Genomic DNA, 10,748 nt, shown 5'->3' on the forward strand with positions numbered 1-10,748 from the left:
ACCTCAGCCTGGGGGACAGAGGTTTTTCATACATTTATTTCAATGAGCTGTCAAAAAATTCCCTTAAAACAAGGGGGGGGGGGTCAGCCTATTTCTGAATTCTCTTCAGAGTCTGAGGCATGTTCTTTTGACTGTAATCAGTGGTTGCAAATGTATGCCTCAGTTTCCTCATCTGTAAAATGAAGATAGTAATCATTTATACTTCTTAGCGTTCTTGAGCGCATTAAATGATGCAAAGTGCGTAGCGCAGTGCTTGGAGTATGTAAGAGTTAACCAAAGTTAGCAATTCGTATTGTGTTGAGCCCAGTTTGGGGGAAAAGGTAGGGATAAATTTGAGCTGTATTATTTTTAGTCTAAAACGAGACATGACTATGATGAGAAAGAAAAAATTTATGGCTCATAAACAAGCTCTGAAGGCAGTTTAGGGGGCTCCAGAAAAGGCTTGCATGCGGCAGCGCCAGTGGCATGAGAACACGCTGGCCCTCCCAGGATGGCAGCAGACAGCACAGGCTCCGTAAGCTGGCCACGCGTGCGTGTGCTCCATGCTCACACGTGATCCTCCCCTCCCACCGCACGTCCTGGACACGTCCTTCCCTAGTGCTGAGTGCTCGTGTATTCTCTCCAGTTCCTCCAGAGACAGAGTTTCCACGACATGCAGGACCCGTCACACTCTTTCCTTGCATTGTCAATACGGCTCCCTCCCACTGACCTGCCAGATGACAGTGCCCCGGGCAGTGACCTGACCCTCTGAACATGTGAAAAGATCATGTCAGAAAATCTATATAGATGCCTGAAAACCTTTAACGTTCCCCGGGTTAATATACATGCTCTTAACTCAGCCCTTGTTCTGAAAGAGGAGCTGTGCTCTGCCAGGTAACCCAACACCCTCTTCACCCAGGGGTCAAGGCCCAGACCTGGTCAGCTTGGGGACGTCTGTCTGAGGTCGCGCCCTTGCCCTGCAGGAAGGCTCCCGTGAATGGGCATCACGCGCCCCTGGGAGGGAAGCTTCCCCCTGAGGTGCTGCTCTCAGCACCCCACGGGCGCCGGGACCGGCTTCAGAGGACCGCACTGCAGAGCAGCTGCTGGGACAGGCAGGAAAGACCATCTGACATTGCCCACTTATCTGCTGTCATCCTGTCACAGAAGGACTCGAGATCGAAGAAGTCCCAAGTTCTCTTTTGCTGTCTTTTACTTTTACTGCTTCTTTCATAGACAGATGATAGATGGGTGGGTAAATAGGTAGAGAGATGTGATGTTGTGATAAGAAGCCAAAGTTCTGTAATTCCTTATTTCTTTCTCAGTACTTGGCAAATCTGTAAAAACAATGGATAGGCCATCAGTAAATAGCTACTATTCCTGTCATTATCACTTTTCCTATCATATGCTTGCTATTCTTCTTCTTCCTCTCACCTTTGAGCAAATATGAACTGAGCACCTAATACATGCCAAGGACCCTGGACAGCCAGACTCCTGTCTAACCTTCCAGACTCATCTGAGGTCGCCATCTCTCAGGTGTCCCCAGGCCTCGTCCCACTGAATTATTCACCGATTCTCCACCCTTCCAGTAGAGCTGCTACCCTTTGCCGCCTCATTCCACGTCTACTGCCTAAAGCGATCCTTCATTTTCTGCACCTGACAAAGCCTATTCATTCCCCCCGCCCCCCCCCCCCGGACCTCCAGCAAATGTCACCTCCTCTCTGAAGCCCACCCTGACTGGCTTCCCTTCTTTTAGTGTTTATTGTATCACAATCATTGGTTCACTGATTATCTCCCTAGGCCCTAAGCACCCCTTTCATCCTCTTATTTTGTCTGCCCACCTCCAGCCCCCCATCAGAGTCGTCGGCATATAGTAGGCCCTCAGCTGATGTTGCTGAATACACGAGAGTGCCACAATCGGGAGGAGATACCTAAAGAAGGAAAGACGGACGCCCAGAAGACAAATGCCACTTCACAACCGGGGGCTGAGATTGCCTCGGTGCCGCATGGCCGTAAAGGCCGTAAAGGCCGTAAAGCGGTCTACACCCTCTTCACCTGCGTCCCTGCTGTCTTCTGGCACCTAACAGCTTTGAAATGGATTGATCTGGTTAATCGATCAGTTTTTCTCCTTAAATACCTCCTCCCGAGTGGCTGTAGATAGTTTCTGGAGAGAGGGACCCCGCGGTGACGCGCCCCACGGCCCCCGAAACGCTCTTTTCCTGCATTCTGCGCAGCCAAGGCAGGAAGGCGACATTGCACTTTTGCGGATGAGGATGGCGAGGACAACGGCAGATTTAGAAAGCCTGGCCAGCTCACACTGCCTCGCGGTCCGCCATCAGCATTTCGCAGGGGGCCTGGCACATGCGGGTTTGCTCCTCTGACCAGGCTGTGAAATGCCACCACGCTCTTGCAGGGACTGGTGAGCCACCAGGCGGAACCGGGCGCACAGCCGCCAGACCACCGCCCGCACCTCGTCCTCCCTGTGGTGATACCTGAGAGCGAGACCTTGGGGTGCCGTGGTGACCTTTCCTCTCTGATCCTGCTGAGAAGCCATTAGTTAAACCTCTGCTGAAAGAGCAGCAACTTCCCTGGGAGAAGAGCGGGAGAGTCAAGAACATTTTCTCTCTGCAATGGGAGCAAATGTTGAGTACAGAAATGGACACCGGCAGGGAATGGACGAAGTTTTTCTCTGAAAGATGCCTATCAAATCCTGGGTCAAAACAAGGAGGAATGCTAATATTTGTGAATGGAAAATACTTAGTGTGACCACATCTTCCCAGCATGCCTCAGACACCTTTTTTTCTGACAGTGTTGTTAATCAGCACTATGAGGCCTTAAAAGGTAACGTATGCAATTATTGAGCCAGCACACATGCTAAAGATCTTCCTAGAACACACTCTGGAAATCTGTAGTAACGTATAGATGTTTTGTCTCACCACACACACACACACACACACACGCGCGCGCGCGACACCCCACACGCACACCTGCCTGTGCACATAGATGCACCCTCCTTTATGAGTCATTGAAAGGAGACAACTATCGCTTGGTCCACTCCAAACTCCTTCTTGTCTGGGAACTGCCCTCCACATCCTTAAAGATTCCCAGGGGATCCGCCATGTTCCTACCTTCCTGGACCTGCCAGCCTCAGGTGTTTGTTGCTGGGATGGGTTCCTGCCCCAGGTGAACCAGCACCCCCCTGCCCCAAGATGTGCAGACCTGGGACATAGAGAGTTAGCTCCTAAGTCTCCACGGCCATAGCTATGAGACAGGAGGCTGAGATGGCATCATGTTTCCTATGTAAGGTAAACAGTGGCTTGCAGCTGGACGGAAGAAGCAAGACAAGAGGCAGCGGGAGATTCTTGGTAGCTTGGGAGACCTGGAGGCAGGTGTTCCTGACGTCAAGCTCTGTCCTGCCCTCCTGCATCTTGCCTGGGCAACAATTCCTTAGGTTTTACAAGTTCTCCCATAGGTGTGCTGCCTATTTTTTGTATGGCTTGCAAGCTAAGAGTATACATTTTTTGTTTTTTCAGTGGTTGGAAAAAATCAAAAGAATGAAATACTTTGTGACATGTAAAAATTATGTGAAATTCAAATAAAGTTTTATTGGAACAGAGCCCCACTCATTTGTTTACGCATAGCTGTGGCTGCTTTCATGCTACAATGGCAGAATCGAGTAGTTGTGACAAAGACTTCAAATAGCAGGAAAAGCGTAAAATATTTTGGCACATTATAGAAGTGAAGAGTTGATCTTAAAGTCAGGAACAACAAAGAGCCTTTTTAAAAGCCATAAAATTAAATCGGCTTTTTAAAACTACTCATTGCTGCAGAAACTCTAGCACTTGCATATTTGGGGAGAGGTTTTAACTGCAACAATTATCCTTTAGGAAAAGAAAAAAGAAAAGGGAAGCACAACAAAGCCACCCCCAGCTTTTATACCCATAGGAGATCCTCAGTTATTTGTATGTGTAAAATGAAGGAAGAAATGAATCCCTCTGATTCAGAAATGAAACTCTGATTCCGAAAAGTAGTGGCCTTGTGTCAGCATGTTGTGAGCCCTGCTATAGGGAAGAACGTGGCCCAGCCAGTTCCCCAGCTTGCTGGGATACACCAGGAAACCCTTTGGCAGCACACAGGCCTGTCAGGGACAACCCCAACTGGTCCTCTCATAGCTTCATCTTTTCCTGAGGTGAACTCAAGAAATGCCTAACTTTGCAGCTTTCTAATGTCTCTTGAGATTAAATCCTAATTCAACGAAATCTGGGGTGGTGGGTTTATGTTTGGCAAAATGTTCCTGAGAGATTACAGCTGTCCCTTGGTAACCACTGGGTATTGGTTCCAGGACTACCCCACTCCCATACCAAAATCCAAGGATGCTCAAGTCCCTGATGTAAAATGGCGTAGGATTTGCATATAACCTATGCACATCCTCTTGTGTACTTTAAATCTCCTCTAGGTTACTTCTAATACCTAATGCAATGTATTTGTTATACTGTATTTTTTATTTGTATTATTTTTTATTATTGTAGTTTTTTTGTTATTTTTTTTCTTTCCTAACATTTTTGACCTGAGGTTGGTTGACTCTGAGGATGCAGACCCTGTAGATACGAAGGGCGAAGGGCGTGAAAGGGGAAGCCTTGCAAAAATAACAGGCAAACACCTAATCCCACATCAGAAATACCTAAGCCTACAATTTCCCCAGTAACATTAAAGATCAATCCTAGAGTTCTCTCACTAACAGGCCCCCTGCCGGAATTTTGTTTTGCACAACTTCTGAAGAAAGCTGAATAGACAGGGAAAGGAATGTAAATCTCTCTCTTTCAAAATTGTTTTTTGAGAATCTGCTTTTACAGAGATCCTGACTAAACAGCAGAAGAACGAGCTACAGCCTCAACCATTTCTCGAGGACAGAGTCACATCTCCTGGGATAATCCCTTCTCCAAGGAAGGGCAGGAAACCAAGTCTTGGACTTTGACATCCTTGCAGTTTTTGTTATCAACTGACAGCCATCATCTTTTTTTTTCTCTTTGTCCCCATAAAAGCAGCAAACCACTTGGCCTCTCTGCTGGCACCCCTTCTCATTCTTTGAGATGCCACGCTGTCTCTCTGCTCTCTTCCCCACCCCCTTTCCCTTCTCTCTTTCCTCTCTCTCTCTCTCTCTCTCTCTCTCTCTGTCTCATTCTCTCTCTCCTGTAAGAAGGATAAAATAAACTTTTTTACTTTTATATATCTTAATCTCTGCATGAGAAATCTTTCTCTACCTGAGCCGTGAGCACCTGCGAGCCTTTCCACTCTAACAGGGACCACTGTACCAAGAAAAGAAATATCCAAGGGACACCAAAGGAAAAAAAAGAAATAAGAGCAACATCCTTTATCAGACAGTTCTGCTTTAAAGAAAAAGAGAAATAATCCAAAACAGAGGGTAGAACTGGATGAATCATGTCCCCCCAAATTCATGTCCACCCAGAATTTCAGAATGTGACGTTGTTTGGAAACAGAGTCTTTGCAGATGTAATTCACTAAGGATCTCAAGATGATATCATACTCGATTTAGGGTAGGCCCTAAATCCAATGACTGCTGTCCTTATAAGAAGAGAAGATGGCCTTGGGACAACAGAGGCAGAGACTGGAGTGATGCTGTCACAAGCCAAGGAACGCCAGTGGCCACCAGAAGCTGGAAGAGGCAAAGAAGGACCCTCCCCTAGAGCCTCTGGAGGGAGTGTGACCTTGATGACAACTGATTTTAGACTTCTGGCCTCTAGAGCTGTAGAATACATTTCTGTTGTTTTAAGCCACCAAGGTTGTGGTCCTTTGTTGCGGAAGCCCCAGGAAACTCAAGCAGAGGGGATCGAGCCTCTATTGAACATGGCAGCAGGTGAGATAAGAGGCAGGGACAGAGGTGATTACCCACCCAGGAGACGAGGAGCTTTCTGGGCCATCTGGACCATCTGTTGCCTGCCTCCCCTCCCTCTCAGTCCAGCCAGGAAACTATGGAGTCAAAGCTTATAATACTTCCAGGAACAGGAAACTCACTCCACAGCCTTCTGAAGCAACCCATACCATTCTTGGACAATTCTTCTTTATACTAAACCCCCCAAATCTCTCTTTTTTCGAGTTTCCATCTAGTGACTCTATTTGCTCCTCTTGAGGTCATGTGTATCAGATCTGCCTTCCCCATGACACCTTTCCAAATCTAAGAGTTGCTCTCATGTGTTCTTGTGTCTTTTGTTCTCTCAGTTCTCATCCCAGTCCTCCCAGCAGTGTCTCTTGCAACACAGGTATTCTTTGAACAGATTCCATTTCTTCAGCATCTCCCTTCAGGTGCACCCCTCAGTGCTGGTGCCGCACCCCAGTCACTGTCTGACCTACACAGGGCAGAGAGAGACCACTGCTGTCCCCTTTTGTAGTCATTGTGTGTTAACTTCCATTGTTTCCTTTGAGTCATATGATACTTAAGAAATCACAGTGGCCTACGCTGTCTGTCAGAAAAGTGTGATGCTAAGGTCCCAACTAGTTCCAAGAAGTGGACTTCAGAGTGTGTCATCTGTCATTTAGAGAAAAGACATCCTGGAATAGAATTCTCTTGGGTAGGTAAAGAGAATGAAAGACCAGGGGTCCTGGGTTCTATGGCTCCATAGCACTTTCCAGAGCAACCCTTATTTTATGCCTCCTTAGCGGAGAAAGGAGATGCCCCAATCTCCTAGGCAGGGCAAATAGTCAACCAATAAAATTTACAATGACAATCTTTGAAAAAATCCAACCATGTGAAAATGATTGCATTTGCTTTAAAGCAATTGGAAAGAATATTTGTTCTTACTAGTAATAATTAGTAGCAATTGCCATTAATCACCAAGCAACTATGATGTGTCAAGCACAGTATGAAGTGCTTCGCACCCACCATGTCATGAAATCTTACAGCTCTGTAAGGTGTGTATGATTAGTCCAACCTTACAGCTGAGTAAACTGAGGCTTGGAGAAGTTAAGTGACTTGTCCAAAGCCACACACGTAACAAAGAGTGGGGCGTGATTTGACCCAGGTTTATCTGAAGCTCAAGTTCTTGACCACCAGGCTCCAGTCATGTGCAAGTGTCAACCCAAAATGAAGATTTGGGAGGCCAAGTACGTCATATGCCTTCAAACTGCGTATCACACAGGTCCTCACAAACCTTCAGTGTTGCTATTATCACACCCGCTCTCCAGCCAGGTCCCATCCACTCACTTCTCAGCCTCCTTTTAATCTCAGCATTCCACCTTCTTACTCTGATTCCACAAAGACAAACCAACAAACAAAAGCCTGGCCTCTAATTTGTCCCCATTGAATGAAATGCTTTTCCTATTTGTATCAATGAAATGTTTCATTTGTAATTCTATATCCTTTGTATTTCCTATATCACACTCTTCTCCTATTCATAAAATTCCAACTTCCATATCACCACTGTCCTTTTTGTCCTTACAGAAATTCCCTGTAGGTGCCATCAGCTCTGCACTCTGGGAAACACCTCCTTTCTCCTGGAAACTCCACGGTACCCCTTGGACCATGAGAACACACCCAACCCTCACTAGCTCAAGGAACAAGATGGGTAGGAGAGTCACCTACATTCTGCAAACTTTTAACCGTGGCCCAAGCACCATGAATAACCAGAACAAAGCTCTCTTAAAACATTCTCATTTCTTTTCATTCCAAAAGTGTGACTATACCCTACTCCTTAATGATGGTGTACTCTAAAAGTAATTCCTTTGCTACTTCCCTGTTCAAATGCTTGAAGTGCACTGTAAAAAAAAAAAAAAAAAAAATAGGTCACATATTATTTGTACTCTTTGGAATGTCCTCAAATAGATTTTTTTGGTGGGGAAGAAAAATAATAGTGATGGTAAGCACCCCCTACAAAGTATATATTCATCAAGGTTGCTACTCTGCACAGCGTAAGAACATACCTAGGGCAGATAACTGAAATTTTAATCCCCTAACTTTGTATATGTTTTTTAAGCAGGTGACAAACAAATATTCACCCTTGGTTGCAAATAGGTTATCAGGCTACAGTCAGTGGGACATTCCTAAGACCAGATCTTCTCTTCTCTTTATTTATTGTGTCTCCTTTAGAAAATCAAATCACTTCGCTAGTGTTTTGTTTTGGTTAAGGCAGGCTGAATTAAATGATCTCCAAGGTCATTTTTGGTTCTAAGAATCTTCTTCTAAGATTGCTTTTCTTTCCCTGTTGTTCAGTGTTATTTGTGGTGCTTGTATTTGCAAAAGGCTTCCAGACACGTTTCACGGGTGGGATGTGAACACAGTTGTGGGGCCATTAAATGGGGTGTGCTGGATTCGGTGCTGGCTGCTTCAGCAAGGCTGGTGCCCAATATTCGCCCCCCTCCACCATGGCATTTATCTGCAACAGCAAAAATCTAGCTCAGAGAAACGATGCTGAAGCTTACAGATGCATGTCCCTGTGACTCATCGGGGGGACAAAGACAGAGCCACACAGCCCTCATTAATCCACGTGGAAATAAAAAAGATTAAGCACCACAGACACTGTGACCACTGGGAAAATGACAGAAATCAAGATCATTATGTGCATCTGGTTTTCCAGGGGAAAGGAACAGAGATAAAGGCTTAAGTCTTTAATAAGGCTAGAAATTAAAACTGGGATTAGCAACAACGTGAAGCATTTATAAGAAGCTGTTCATGACACTCCTGCTTAGGTTTTTGCTGGCCTGTTTCTGGAACATTGTCTATATTGTTAATATTTATCACCAGATTTTCCTCTGGTTGGAAAAAATAGTCAATGCCCACTGGTTTCAGGTCCCCAGTTCTCCCTAGACGTACTTGACCTGCTTTCATATGACACCTTTTTAAAAGCAATCATTCAGCACTGTTTCCACGATCCCGCAGAGGTGGGGGACTGTGAATCACTGAATTTCAATGGAGCTTCGAGGTCCGGCCTTGTGCTGTGATACAAGAGAAAATAGCCCCCCAAGAAAGGTGACTGAGGGCCGTGCTTCCTGGACGGGGGAGGGCTCGGGGGGAGGACGGACTATCCCTGTGGACACCTCAGATTCTCCTACCAGAGTTCCAGGGACCATCCAGTGCACATCCAGCAGTCCCTGTTAAAATGTTACCTCTGCCACCTGGTTGAACTGTCTGCCCCAAAAAGGATATGTTGGAGTCCTACCCCCTGGGACCTCAGAATGTGACCTTATTTGGAAATTGAGTCTTTACAGACCTAATCAAGTTGAAATGGGTTCATTAAGGTAGGCCCTAATCCGTATATGACTGGTCCTTATGAAAAAGGGAAATTTGGACGCAGAGACAGATATGCACAGCTGGAGAGTGATGTGACACGCACAGAATGCTATATGAAGGCAGAGGCAAAGGCGGGTGGGAAGCCGCAAGAAGCAGGGAGAGAGGCCCGGGACAGGGTCTCCTTCACAGCCCCCGAAGGAACCGCCCTGCCGACACTTTGATTTCAGACTCCTGGCCTCCAGAACTGTGGGAGAACACGTTTCTGTTGTTCAAGCCACCCGGTCTGTGACACTTTGTTACATCAGCCCTAGAAACAAATACAACATTTCAGCCAATTAGAAATGATCGGTGCCTTAGCTATTATCACCTAACAAAGAGCAGAATTTGTATTATGTTCTTATATTTTTATTTTTTAAAAACCCCAAAACACCAAATTAACTTTAATTGGTAAAATTATACAATTAATTAAAGTGAATATTTTGAGGCCACTCTTTGAGGCCACACCATTCCATTCCCAGTCCTCAGAGGAAAACAGCATTAATTTTAGTGTCATTCCTCTCTGACACTTAGGCTTTTTGGGTTTTTTTTCTGCTTTTAATGAAAATCAGATGACGTTATGTATACTGGTTTACCACTTTCTCTTTTCACTTCAAGCTTATCATTTGGGTCAGTTTATAGAGATTTACCTCATTCTCATATTGTTTCATTGTGTGAGCACGTAGTAGTTCACACAATGTGTGTGAGTAGTCGACTCAGTTACTACCTAACTGATGGGTGATGTTTCAGTCTAAGAACAGGATTCTGAAGGAATGGAGAATGGGTCGGAGACGAAGGATGGAGAGATGCAGAAAGGAGCTGTGTCAGCCCCAGGTCCATCCTGGGGAAGCTTTGCCAAAAGGGCTACAGGTGCCTGACACTCACCTGAGGGCACTGAAACCTCAGGGGTCTGGGGACGGAGCCAAAACTGCAGGTGATGAGGTGTTAAAGACAAGCTGTCCAAGGGCCCTTCTCAGGGCTGCAGCGGCCTCCACACAGCTGCTGTGGTCAACACGAGCCCAGAGCGACAGTTCTTGCCAGTCGCCCTTCTGTTTGCTGTAACTGATCTACGATGTTTGGGAAAATACAGTTCCTTTGTAGTTGTCACTGCTCAGGTACAGCCAGAGACATTCACTGAGACTGGCCTGTTTCCAGACCGGCAGGCAGGTGGGGGCTTGCATGCAGAGTTAACCAGAACAAGGCTTTGGCTTGCTGAGGCCAGGAACCACCCGGAGAGGCATTTGGGAGCGGCTGGACATGCGTACTGGGAAAATACAGGGCATGTGACACAGATTGTAGCAGCGCTTCGAGCCACCTCTCTGAAAAGCTGGAGGCATCAGTTTCAGGACCATCGGCCAGTCAGACCTTTCTGATTCTGAGGGCCAAATGAAGGGAATAAAAAGATCATTCAGGACAATTGTGCTCTCGTTTTAGTAAAAAAAAAAAAAAAAGAGATGAACTCTCCCTGTCATACGTTCTGCTGAGGTTCAGGACA

At 46.0% G+C, this 10,748-nt stretch overlaps 1 non-coding gene across 1 annotated transcript; it reads left to right on the top strand.

Moving 5' to 3' along the window:
* Positions 1–10,215: 10,215 nt before the first annotated feature.
* On the top strand, positions 10,216–10,345 carry LOC138388969 (small nucleolar RNA SNORA16B/SNORA16A family). The gene has a single exon (XR_011234416.1). It is a non-coding gene; the product is annotated as a small nucleolar RNA SNORA16B/SNORA16A family (small nucleolar RNA).
* The last annotated feature ends 403 nt before the right edge of the window (positions 10,346–10,748 follow it).

This window comes from Eulemur rufifrons, chromosome 7 (assembly GCF_041146395.1).
Source record: "Eulemur rufifrons isolate Redbay chromosome 7, OSU_ERuf_1, whole genome shotgun sequence".
Taxonomy (NCBI): domain Eukaryota; kingdom Metazoa; phylum Chordata; class Mammalia; order Primates; family Lemuridae; genus Eulemur; species Eulemur rufifrons.